The sequence below is a fragment of the Callorhinus ursinus genome, unplaced genomic scaffold (assembly GCF_003265705.2).
Source record: "Callorhinus ursinus isolate GAN/ISIS: 27379988/994484 unplaced genomic scaffold, GSC_fseal_2.0 scaffold38, whole genome shotgun sequence".
In the NCBI taxonomy this organism is placed as follows: domain Eukaryota; kingdom Metazoa; phylum Chordata; class Mammalia; order Carnivora; family Otariidae; genus Callorhinus; species Callorhinus ursinus.
Genome location: NW_027397100.1, coordinates 7222193 through 7235872, shown reverse-complemented (window position 1 = coordinate 7235872; position 13680 = coordinate 7222193).

Genomic DNA, 13680 nt, shown 5'->3' with positions numbered 1-13680 from the left:
CAGAATTCTGAGCAGTTCTGTAGCACGGGACTATCGTGTGTTTCGGGCCAGAATGGCAAAGAAGTGGCTCCCACACAGTCCATTATCTCTTACCTATGCCTGTGGCAGACATGACTAATCGATCCTTGCACCTCTGCTTCAAGATCCTTCTGAAACAGTGATCTGGACAGCTGTTCTCAATTATTTGAGTGTGGAATAAGATATAAAATCTATTGGAAGTCTCTGGTGTGTAGGCATGATGACAGAGAAACCAAATAGCACTGGGAAAGCAATGGGAAGTGAATGCAAAAATGTCTCAACCTCTGCGAAGGCCTGAGGGCCACATCAGTGCATTGTGGTGAATGTCACCGGCACAGAGCTCTAAATTCCTCTAGCATGTGGTTGGGCCAGGAAAAAACCCACTCGTGGTCAGTGGCTTTCAGTGAGAGGGTAATGTGAAGGGACTAAGAAGCAATGGGACTGGAGTGCTCTTGATCAAGTTGACCAGGAGTCCCTGGGACTTTCAAGGATTGAGTAGAAAGGGAGAATTTTGCTTGGGTTGAACGAGGACATGATGAGAAAATGTGTAGGGTCCATGGAAGAGAGCTAAGAAAGATGGGGAATGGGATTTCAAACTGCGCTGTCAGAGTGGGGCAGTTCCGAGGGATGGCTGCACCTCAGTCATGGCCACTTGGAGGAGGGGACAGAAGTGAGATGGGAAATGGAAGATGTTGGACTTGGAGGGCGAGGAGATTCGAGGCCATCTTGTTGCCTGAATTTGCAAGGGGACACTGAGACGGAGAGAATTTGTGTTAATGAGATGTCAGCTTGGGGCACCTGGGCGGCTCAGTTGGTCAAGCATCCAACTCTTGATTTTAGCTCAGGTTATGATCTTAGGGTCATGAGATTGAGCCCCATGTCAGGCTCTGTGCTGGGCATGGAGCCTGCTTAAGAGTCTCCCTCTCCCTCTCCCTCTGCCCCGCCTCTGCTCACACTCTCTAGTGTGCATGCGCTCTCTCTCTCAAAAAAAAGAGAGAGAGAGAGAGAGAGAGAGAGAGAGAGAGAAATATCAGCTTGTCAGCATGGATATTAAAATATTGAATAGATCACTTGAATGATTTGATAAGCACCAATTTTTTTATTCCTTGATTTTGCTTAACAATGTTTATTGTAATTATTGAGGTGTAACTGAGGTGTTAATTTGGTTCTCTTCTCATTGAATTTTCCCCTTCTCCAGCTCCAAGAAGGTAACCTATACTTCTGTGAGCCCTTACTTCCCTTGTGTTATTGGACAAAACCAGAAGAGGCCTGGAGGCCTCTCCCAAGTCTATCCCCTCACACAAACATTTAGTCGTTTTGACTTCTGTTTCAGGAAGTTATAACTCATTGAGGTGGTGGTGCTAGGGGGAGGAAAGGAAGGAGTATTACTGAGGGTTCCCACAGAAAACAACACACTCAGAGTAGGTTCTAGAAGGCTCCCTCAGTAGACTCTGTACTATGAAACTCCTTCCATATCCCCACAAGTCTTTTAGAGGAGAAAAAGCTTTTTTTAATGCTTATGTTTAACTTTCCCACAATCTCACTGGCATGCGGTTAAGAATCAGAATTACTCAGAAATTAGAAAAACAAAGTAACTATATTTCCCACATGCTCAGGGATCTTAAAGTGAAATTCATATTAATTACTCTAATATAGGAATTCAAATGGAAGAGTATACCTTAACAGATGATTCAGGCAGAGCCAAGTGCAGGGAGGTTGAGCCTAACTCCCTCATGTGGGACACCCTCCAATGTCTCCTGCATTTGTGAGTGGAAGAGTCTGCAGTCTTGAGTGGCTCCCACTGCCCTCTACCCCCCATTTTATGGGAATGGGTCTTCAAGGGGCCTGGTCTGCTCGAGTCTCACAGGACAGTGAGACTGTAAGTTATTTGGTGAGGAGAATGTCCACATTGGTCTCAGATTCATCCAGAAGTCAGATCACCCCAGACAGAGGCTCTGCCCTCAGGCTGGTATTTTGGCTAATCACCTGACATGCTCTTGCATCTTCCCTGGCTTGAAGAGAGGCACTGGCAGCCTCACATTCCTGTGCCTTTGGCTGGAATTCGGACATGGGAGAATGGAGAGCTCATGGTCAGCCCCTCAAGCCAGTCATCTGTCACCACATGGCTTCTGGACTGAGTTTGGGGTCACATCCTGAGATGCGACTGTGGTTTGAGTGTGTGAGCAGGAAGAGCTGTGAATGTGCCCAGGGAACCAAGAGGAGAGCGTGGTGATAGGTAGAACTGCGCTGTGCAAGCAGAGGGTGTGGCAGGAAGCCTGTGCTCCAGCACTCCCCAGTGGTGTGACCTTGGGCATGCCACTGAAGCTTTCTGAGCATGCCCATCTATGGGACAGAAGGGAAAGGGTTTGTTTGAGTTTATGCAGATAGTAATCGTGGCAGTCCAACTTGGTCTGCCTAATTTATTATTCATGCATACAAAAATATTTATTGAGCAACTACTATGAGCAAGTCATTGGGTCAGATATGGGAGATATCTGCTGTTCTTGAGGCAGCAGGGAAGAGAGAGTGTAAACAAGAAATCACTGAGGTTATAAAGGAGAAGCAGAGGGGCCTATTGGAAGCATAGAGAAGGGAGAACAATAAATGGAAATTGGAAATGGTATAATTAATATTCTAGTATAAGACCCACTGTTATATCTATTTTTTTAAATGCAGAAAAAATGTATGCACAAAGCTGTTAACTGCAGTATTATTCATCTTAGCAAAAAGTTGGAAATGACTTAAGTGCCCAGCCACAAGGGAATAAACAAATGATGTCACATTGTTGCAGCATATCATAGACTCACTTAAAATGATGTTTATTATGTTTTATGATATTATGGGAAAAATGTAGGGTAAATATGTAAACACAATACAGGTCATGAGGTTGTTTATACAGTGTGATTACACATATATTTGGGAGGATGATGAGGGAAGACCCTACGTTATTTCTGAGTAGTGGTGGAAATTATGGGTGATTATTTTTTCTTATTTCTTTTATTTTCACACACTTTCTAAATTCTGTAGTGAACCAAGGCAAAAATAATAAATAAAAACTCATGAAGCATTCACATATTTGTCCATGACCATTTGTGTGGCACTAAAGGATACAGAAGGGATTCCCAAGGCATGTTCAGGACTTACCTAGAAGGATCCTATAACCTTCTTGAAACCCCAGAATAAACTGCTGCAATAGAAAATGGTGCAATAGAAAATAGGGCAGTGCTAATGGATAATTCTGGCAATCCACTGAGAGACTGAATAGTAACAACTTGCCTTAGATGAGCACTTACTACATGCCAGATATTGTTGTAATGCTTTAATTGTGTCATCAGCTTGCATGGGGACTAACCGTACCCCACTTTACAGAGGTGATCCTTGAGGCTGAGGCTTCTGGGGCTCCACTCTGAGCTAGGTGCAAGAAGGGATGTGTGGCACCAGCCCCCCCCACCCGCCAACTTCCCACTGAATGCTTTCCTTTGGTGACCATGACCATCTACTGGGTTCCTGCCATAGGCCACACACTGGGCCAGCAGAGTCATGGCCCCACTCTCATGCAATTTGCATGCTAGTGGGCAATATTGACACTAAATACTAAACAAAGAAATCTGTGAAGGAAAAGAACATTCTGGTTGGAGAAAGTGTAATGGCCATAAAAGTGTCAATAGCATACCCATTTATCCAATGATGAAGAGTAAAAAGAAGCTGGGGGCCCAGGGTAAAGACTGACTTTCAACTTGACCGAGGGCATTTGGGTTCCATCCACAGAAACCTTCAGAAGAGATGAAAATATTGTTAATAGAAACTGGAAATTAAAACTTATTCCAGCAGGCAGGCTGCTTGGTGTCATCTGAGGCTCTACCCCCGAGTTCTTTTTTTTTTTTAAAGATTTTATTTATTTGAAAGAGAGACACACAGCGAGAGAGGGAACACAAGCAGAGGGAGTGGGAGAGGGAGAAGCAGGCTTCCCACCAAGCAGGGAGCCCGATGTGGGGTTCGATCCCAGGACCCTGAGATCATGACCTGAGCGGAAGGCAGACACTTAACAACTGAGCCACCCAGGCGTCCCTCTACCTCCCAGTTCTTAAAATGGAGACAAGGGTATGTAGGTTGTGGGGTTGTTGTATGAATGAAAGGGGGCACGGCACAGGAAGAGTTTAGCACAATGCTTGTGTGATATTGTGATTTATAATAAGAAATATATATTTGGTCTTTGATCATGTTCCTGGCAAGGATCCCCTAAAACCCTTTGTGTCTTTTGTCATGTTAATGAGATGACTTTTGGAAAGCCCTTAGGTAGCCTAAAGATGGGGGCTGGTCGCTGGAGAAATCAATCAAGTGATTACAGGGTTGGGATTTTTAGGACCCCAGCCTCCCCAACTCCAGGGAGGGGAGAGGGGCTGGAGGTTGAATCAAGTCACCAATAGCCAGTGATTTAATCAATTATGACGATGTAATGAAGCCTCCATAAAGACCCAAAAGCAGTGGGTTCAGAGAACACGTGGAGGTCCTGGGACAGTGGTACCTAGAGAGGGTGCTCTTCCCCATACCTCACCCTGGGCAGCTCTTCCCTCTGGCTGTTCCGAAGTCATACTCTTTTACAATAAACTGGTGATCTAGGGAATACAACAGTTCTGTGAGTTCTGTGAGCCAATCTGGCAAATTGATCAAACCCAAGGAGGGGCCTTGGGAATCTCTGATTTATAGCTAGTCTGTCAGAAGCACAGGTGAGATGACCTGGGCTTGCAACTGATGTCTGGAGTTGGGGGGAGGGGGCAATCTTGTAGGACTGAGCCCCCTACGGGCTGTCTGGGGTAGATAGTGTCAGAACTGAGCTGAACTGTGGGACATCTAATTGGTGTCCCAAGAATTGTTTGTTGGTGTGGGGAACACTTCTCCTGCTCCTGCATTGGAATTGTTACCAGAAACTGGAAATTAAGCGTGGCATTTAGAAAGTGCTCAACCCTGTTGGCTACTATCATTGCTTCCGGGATCAAAGAGCAGAAAGAAAGGTGAGCTAGAGGGGTGGGAGGTATTGTGACATAATCTGTCATTGTTTTCCCCTTTGTTGACAAGAACATGATCTTCTTCCTGTTGGTCTTTGTCTCCAGCTGGGATGATGAAGTAGGGGGCCCATTCCCCCACAACCTGTGCTACAGGGATTTTGAGTTCCTTTTTCTTTCTTTCTTTCTTTCTTTCTTTCTTTCTTTCTTTCTTTTTCTTTCTTTCTTTCTTTCTTTCTTTCTTCCTTTCAGATTTTATTTGTTTATTTGACAGAGAGAGAGTACAAGCAGGGGGTGCAGCAGGAGGAGGGAGAGGGAGAAGCAGGTTCCCTGCTGAGCCTGATGCGGGGCTCGATCCCAGGACCCTGAGATCTTGACCTGAGCTGAAGGTAGACGCTTAACTGACTGACCCACCCGAGCACCCAGTAGTTGGAGTTTCACCCAGAAAAATTTGCAGTGGCCATTATGTTTTATTAGTTTTATTGTTATTATGATGTTACTGTTATGTTTGTAAACCCTTATGCCTTTCAAATATTCTCTGTCTTTCTCATCTTCCAGAACTGTCTTTGTGAACAAAGGCACGCAGATAACCACGGATTCATAAAGATTGCTGTAGCCTGAGCATCATTTTTTGTCCTGGCCTGATTTGGGTGAAGAGATAATGGGGACCACAGACCCCCAGTCATTATCTGCCTTTCAGGGGGCACCAGGATGCTGGTTCAGCTTGGACGAACATAAGGCCTGACACAGCAGGCATTCAACAAACATTGTCTCTATGGTTTGATAGCTAGATAAAACAAATAAACCAAAAGAACTTGCACGGAAAAAAGACTAGAAGGAAATAGAGGAAGGTTATTAGCCTTAGTTCACTGTAAGTAAGAATTGCTTTATAACATCTCTTATAATTTTTGTTTTTTTTTTCCTGAACTTTCTAAGAGAAACCTGTGTTGTATTTGTAATTTGGAAAAACCCCTTTGTGTATAAAACAAACATTCATTAATTGAAAGAACATGTCACTGTTTTCCACTGCCCAGAGGAAAATGGAAGAGCCCCCGGAAGAGGTAGGTAGAGAGAAGTGGAGGTACTTGATGTTTTGCTCTCAGAGCTTGATTTGTTGGTTTAACCTTTCGGGACTGTGGTGTCAGTCTCTCTGATCTGTATCTTGAAGCTCTGGTCACATCGTACCAGCAGAAGCACTGCAGGGGCAAATGAGAGAAGCCACTATGTGGGTTTATATCCCAAGTATACAAATCCCAAGTATAAAAATGTTTTTGGACTCCAGATCCCATGCAGGTGTTTGGGGGTGTTTGGATTTCTTCCCAGGCTCTCTTTCCTGCTCTCCCCAAAGAAGGTGGGTTGCTGACTGGCACTGGTCTCCGCTCTTGTGCATTCTTTCGGGTTCACCGAGGGAGGAAGGAGGAAGAAGGAAGAAGTTGTAGCAGAGAGGGAAGCAGGAGAGATGTGGCCCTGGGGATGTTGCCAGGGGTCAGAGCGAAGCAGCCGAGCTGACTCAGCCTCCGATAACACATCTCCTATCAGCCCATTTACTTAGCCCACAGACGGCCCTGGGACAGCAGACCGACTCCAGGCTTCTCGTGAAACCCGGGGGCAGATTCACTCAGTGCCCCCAGACCTCAGCCTGACCCTCTCCTCCCCCGGCCCCACCACATAATTTCTCATGGTGGGAAAGCAGGTTGTGTTTATTCAGATAAAGATATATTACTATAATAGAATTACTAATTATGTCCAACAACTTTTTCCTTAAACAAAACATTCCTTGGTTGGGGCAGGAAAGCATTAGTAAGAGGAGGCGGACGAGGGAGTGGGTAAGGAAGGCTTGTTTTTCTTTCCCTCTGATTGATGATGGCGTGCTAATCTTGGCCTGCTCACAAGGGGCTCTGTCCCGTGGATAACTGGGTCCTGCTTGGCCAGCCTTAATTTGAAGCAATTTTTGCTCGAGCCAATCTTCTCCTCCTCATTAATGTTTATTAAAAGCCATCGCAGCACACACAGATGCCCCCAGCACCGTGGCCGACCCCCATCCCAGGGCCAAGGCCAGGTCACTGTCAGGGGCGAGAAGCTCCTCCCTCGGGTCGGCTGGGCTTTCACGACGCATGCGCGAAACAGGAGGCTGGCTCCCTAATGAAGTCTGCAGACGGTGCCGATTTGGGAGTCGTTGGTAGTGCAGATGTCACACGAGGACACGGCAACACCAAGAGTCTTAGAGTCTGAGATTCTGTGGGGCAATGCGAGGATAAGAGACTGATTTGTGTGAAGCACAAAGCGTTGCAAATCATCGCTAGCTCCCCCTCTTCTCCCCGCTGGGAAGATTTTCCTTCGCCTGTCTTTCCCCGCTCTGTTTAGCCAACCGTCTTAGGTTGGGTTCCCGCAGAAGCAAACCCTGAGATAAGAATGTGAGTGCAAACAGTTGATTTGGGCAGGGGTCCCAGGAAGCATGGTTGGGGGAGCAGGGAAGGGAGAAAGAAGAGGAGGAAGTCAGTATAGGATCCATTGATGGACAGGTTACTGGTGTGGGCAACCGGGCTCCTTCTTCCTAGAAATCGCCGAGAGGCCGTACAGTTCATGCCTCAGAGCAGCTGAGGACTCCGGGGTATTCATCTGCTAACTCTGTCCGTCATTGGTCGAGGGCTCTGGAGGTAGAATTCCTTGGCACCCCCGTCCTGTCCCACAGGTGAGGACATTCCTGCAGTGGGAACCTGGAGGGTAGGGCACTTGTTCCTGTTCCTCTCACTAAGCACAAATACACATCCCGGACATTTGGCATAAAACAAAGGATAAGAATATTCGGGAAGGGGAAATGAAGGTCGGCCAATGAGGACGTCAGGACTTGGGGAACGACATGGTGGTGAATTCCTTTGAATTTCCCTTCTGCCTCATGTATCCTGGACGCGGCACTGAAGAAACCGGCAAGCTGGAAACAGAGCCTGTTCTCTCAAGACAGAAAACTTTCTGATAATCACTGTTCTCCTTCAGTCAAGCATCACAGAATTAAGCTGTGACTACACGCCATGCATACCAGGAAAGGCTGAGTTGGGGACCCACATCCGTGGGAAGCTGCCCCAATACCCCCGTTAGAATGATGTCAGGGAAGACCAGTAGGGAGCTGGTATCTTCATCCCTGCCAACCAGTAACCCAGTAATGGGTACTGCCCCCTCCACTGCGGAGAACACGTGCAGAGTGGGAACTCCCACCTCCACCCCGGGGTGATGCTGAGCTCCTGCATTTCTGCTTCCACCTAGCCGAAGTAGAAGGCCAGGAAAAGCCCCAGACAAATATGGCTCACTGGTTTTTTTAAACTAAAATTTTTATCAAGATACTTATAGATCCACATGCCGTTGTAAAAACAGTACAGAGAGATCCTTTGTGAAGTTTGTCCAGTTTCTTCCAATAACAACATGAGCAAAACTGCGGTATAATTTTGCAGCCAGGATCTTGATAGTCGTACACTATATGAATCTTGTACAGATTTTCCTAGTTTTATTTATGCCTGGTTGTGTATATGTGCGTGTGTGTATGTGTTAAGGTTAATACAATTTATCACCTGCAGAAGCCCATGGATCCACTACCACAACTAAGGTATGAAAAGAGTTCCAACACCAATTGGTGATGTCCTTTAATATGTCTTTTAAGTTCATATCCTCTTCTTTCTTGCTCCCCTGGACCCCCTTCCCTCCCATCCCTAACCCTTGGCAACCACTAATCTGCCCTCCGCTTATAAAATGTCATCCTCTCAATCATGTAAAATAAATGCATTATACAGTAAGTAACTTTCTGGGGATTGGTGATTTTTGCTCAGCATACTTCCTTGGAGTTGTTCGCATCAATAGTTCAGTCCTTTTTTATGGCTGAGCAGCATTCCATGGCATGCATGTGTTACATATTTATTTATTGCTGAAGGGATTCCAGTTTTGGGTGATTACAAATAAAGCTGCTGTGGACATTCATGTATGGGTTTTTACGTGAACACACATTTTCGGGAAAGAGGAAGTGAGAAGGGGCACAAGAGAGGACGCTTTAGTAAAATTGCTTGACCCTAGATCTAGCTATACCTGAAGCCATCTATGCCCCCTCAAATGTTTGGGTTACTAGGGGGGTTTGCATCACTTGTTTTATATTACTAAATGGTACTAACATATCAGGTCTTAGTAGTGGGTCATTTTATATGTCTGTGCCCTGAAAACTACAACAAATTACTTTCCTAAGAATAGTAAATTATTTGGCCCCCAGAGGCCAAGGCAAAATTTCAGCAACATAAGTCTGTTACGTCTAACAGAAGAGGGAGAATTCTATTACATTTTTTACTCCATTATATAGTTAGCTTCTGAAAATATTTGGCACAAAGTAAATGCTTAATACATATTTTGTCCCAGGCTGAATATTCTCTCAGTGTTCTCTGGGAAGTCTTTTCTGTCCAGCAGAGTCCAGGAGACCTGAGACAACTCCACAGTGGCCTCTGGGGTATGGAGGGTGTCCTGATGGCTGCAAGGCTCTGTGCCACGGTGGTTCTGGAGACATGGTGCCAGGTGGTGGGAGCACTCCCAGGGGACCTAGACCAGGTCCAGGTCCCTATCTATTGCTATGTGAGATGGCAGTGTTGATGACCATAGTTGGATTTGTCATTATTAAAAACCAACTTCATTCAGGTAGAGACAAACTGGCACCTGGGGTCTCCCCCTTCCTGGAAGAAAGAGAACACATTTTTGAGAAGCTCAGACTAATTGGAAGCAAATTTGCAGTCAGTTTCAACAGATGACAGTTTGGAGACCACAAGTATTAAATATCTGAAAACTGGAGGCCGTCCATACAGAATTAGAAAGATACAACTCTTGAGGATAGAAGAAACACTTCCCAAGAAAAATTAAAATAAGGTGAATCTCAATTTTTAAAACAAGTTGAACAAAATGGATAAATGGTACTACATCAAAATTAAAAACTTCCATGCATCAAAGGACACCATCAACAGAGCGCAAAGGCAACCCATGGAATGGGAGAAGATATTTGTAAATCATGTATCTGATAAAGGGTTAATAACCGGAATATATAAAGAACTACAACTCAACAACAAACAATCTAATTAAAAATGGACAATGGGGACTTGAATGGACATTTTTTTTCAAAGAAGACATACAAATGACCAATAAGCACTTGAAAAAGATGCCCAATATCATTAATCATTAGGGAAGTGCAAATCAAAGCTACAATGAGTTACCACTTCGCACCTCCCCTCCCCAAATAAAACACTTGGAGTCCTTATGCACTGTTGGTGGGAATATAAAATGGTGCAGCTGCTGTGGAAAACAGTATGGAGCTTCCTTAAAAAAATTAAACATAGCATTATCATATGATCCAGCTATTCCACTTCCGAGTATAGACCCAAACGAATTGAAAGTGGGGTCTTGAACAGATATGACTTGTACACCCATGTTCATCGCAGCATTATTCCCAATAGCTTAAAAATGGAAAAACCCAAGTATCCACCAACAGAGAAAGGGCAAAGAAAATGTGGTCTCAACATACAGTAGAATGCTATTCAGCCATAAAGAGAAGGAAATTCTGACTCATGCTCCAACATGGATGAACCTTGAGGACATGATGCTGAGTGAAATTAGCTAGTCACAAGAGGAGAAATATCCTATGATTCCACTTATATGAGGTATCTAGGGGAGACAAATTCATAGAGACAGAAAGTAGAAGGGTGGTTGCCAGGGGCTGGGGAAAGTGGGGACTGGGGGGTTAGTGTTTCATAGGTACAGAGTTTTGATTGAGGAGGATGAAGAAGTTCTGGAGATGGATGGTGGTGATCGCACAACAGTGTGAATGTGCTTAATGCCCCTGAACTGTACCCTTACAAATTGTTGCGATTTAAATTTTATGTCATATATATTTTCTCCAATAAGCAAAGAGATTCAAAAAAGCACGAGTTGACACTTCTGGGAAGAGCCAGTCTTCGCAAGATAAATCAGAGCACATCGAAAATCAAGTAGCTGCCACCATGACATCTTTCAAAACCCATCAGAAGAATGAAGACGAGCTTCAAGGAGCTCTAAAAGATGCTTTGAAGAAAAACTCCAGTCTTCAGGGAAGCCTAAATCTCCTTTCATGAGATGATGAAGGAACGAAAGCCAGAGTGAGTAAGCTCCTCAGACAGAAGAGAAACATCTCAGGAAGCTCGAGAGGAAGTCATGCCAAGCCTCGGGGTGGACGCCCCGGGGGACATGGGGGATGGGGCCGCTCCTCCTGGGGGAGACAGCTTGGATGCTGGGAACTCAGAATTCATCAGAAAACAGGGACCACATAGCATATGAGTCAAAGACGAGTTTTGAACACGATTAAGCATGTGGCTGCATTAAATGCTTAAAGACTTTTCAAACTCTTGAAGAATAAAGAAATGAAATATGCACTGAATTAACTGAAGAGGATTGAATAAATTATGCACTTAAAAATCCAAAGAAAAGTCGCCAAGCTGATAAAGCTTTACTGCAGTCAGAAAAGACACACACACACACCCCCAAAAACAAAACAACAACAAAATCAAATAAGAAACAAAAACAAACAACAACAACAACAAAACCCCAACCAGAACCACCATTAGAAAGGCAGCAGAGACAACAGCTCCAGTGGAAACTTCACCTTCTCTCAGAGAACGACAACAAGGGGGAAAAGTTCTGGTTTAGTGAGAATTTACCCTCTAAGGTTGAAAATAACCCTTCAAAAGCAGAAGACAAGATTAGCAGTCCATATGAGCCAGAAACCTACAAAATACAAGCCAAAATTCTTTCAGAAAAATTCAAAAGAATCCCTGGCTATTGTGGGAGGCAGCTTTCTCCCCATGAGAGAAAAATCTCTTGTCAGCTGAAAGACGCCTTCATAACTTCCGGAAAGAGAACGTATCCCAGAGATAAAACATTTCTTGAGTAAGGTTTTAAGGTTTTGAAAAGTATTCTTATGTCTTCAATGTTGCAAATGGGGCATTTGGTAGAGGCCCACTAGGACCACCAGGGAATCTTCTGGATGACCAGATCCCTGAGGAAGGAGGAGCTCCAGCCTGGGGTGGGATGGAGAGTCAGAGTCTCATGCCTGATGCGGGACAGATGCTACCTTCCCAGATCGGGGCCCCGGGAGAAAGAGCCCCCTCTCAGGTCAACTCTATCCTGACACAGAAGCTCCTTTTCAAGAGCATGAGAGAGGTGTCCTGGTGCTTCTGATTCATCCCTCCCGTGTAAACAGAGGACTGCCCCCAGGCTCTGGTCTTTCACCTCATGCCCTTGTCAGACATCAAATGTTCCAGAGGGACTCCAGGGGCCTGAGGAGAGCAAGCTCTGTCCTCCCCCTGTTCTAGGCCAGGAAGAAACTGCCTCGGAGTCTTTCCTCCTGAGGGATCCCCTGGCCCGCATGTCCTCCACTCTCCACCAGACACTGTCCACACAGCCTAAAAGCAAAAGTGTCACCTCTGAGGGTGCCTGGGTGGCTCAGTCGGTTAAGCGTCTGCCTTCAGCTCAGGTCATGATCCCAGGGTCCCGAGATCGAGTCCCGTGTCGGGCTCCCTGCGCTGCAGGGAGTCTGCTTCTCCATCAGCCCATCTGCCCACTTATTCTCTCAATCTCTCTGCCTCTCCAATAAATAAATAAAATCTTAAAAAAAAAAAGTGTCACTTCCGAGGTGATTCCACTGTCCACCAAGCTGACCTCTGAAGATCCAGAACCACTGGAAATTGCTTTTCTTTCCCGACTAAAATAGTTTTTTTTTTTCCTTTTCATTTTATTGCTATTAAGTAATTATGCCCTGGCTCCAATGGAAACCTGGGAGGATTATAATTCTGGAATAATGTCCTCCAACAGTGAATTACCCATCTATGACTCATAAATGGTTGCTTTCATTTTATTCTATTTGTAGGTGGTTTCGGTATAGTAGCTTCATTGTTAATAACTCCATTAAAATAATCCAGAGATACAGCAAACATTTTGTCTTTCTTCTATTTAATTCTTTTCTCTTGGCTTTATTGCTATTATTTAGGTGATGATACAATATCTCAAATGGAGACTTGATGGGATTATGACTTTAGGACGGCGTTTCATAAATACACATTATCCATGTGTGACTCTTGGACTGGAAAAACCTCAGGGGCCAAGCTGCCAACCCTCTCTGGGGTGTCACCTCCATCCTTGGCCACTTCTCAGCTATGTGCAAGGATGCTGAAGCTGATGACCATGGACGGGTTGGACGTCTTCCTTTCTTCAGGGCAAAGGCAGGGGCCCAGGAGGTACAAGGCCCACACTGCGGCCCAGCCTGTCACAGTTTGACCTGGGGAACTTGACCTCTTTTGGGCTCAGTTTCCCCTTAGCACGGCCCCTAGCCCAGCTGCCGTGAGACACACACTGTCCTGGGCATGCAGCTGTCCTTCAACCCAGAACCTGCTGCAGAAGCAGAGACAGAGCTTGGGGAAGCCAAGAGGGGTCAGGCAGCATTTCCTGCCCCCCTCCCTCCCCCTTCTCCCTCGCCCTCCCTCTCCCCCCTGTTCCTCCCCCTCCCTCTCCCAACCCCCTCCTTTTTCCCCTCCCTCCTCCCCCCTCCTCTTCCCCCTCTTTCCTCTCCCTCTTCCCCCCTTCCTCTTCCCCTCCCTCCTCTTCCCCTCCCTCC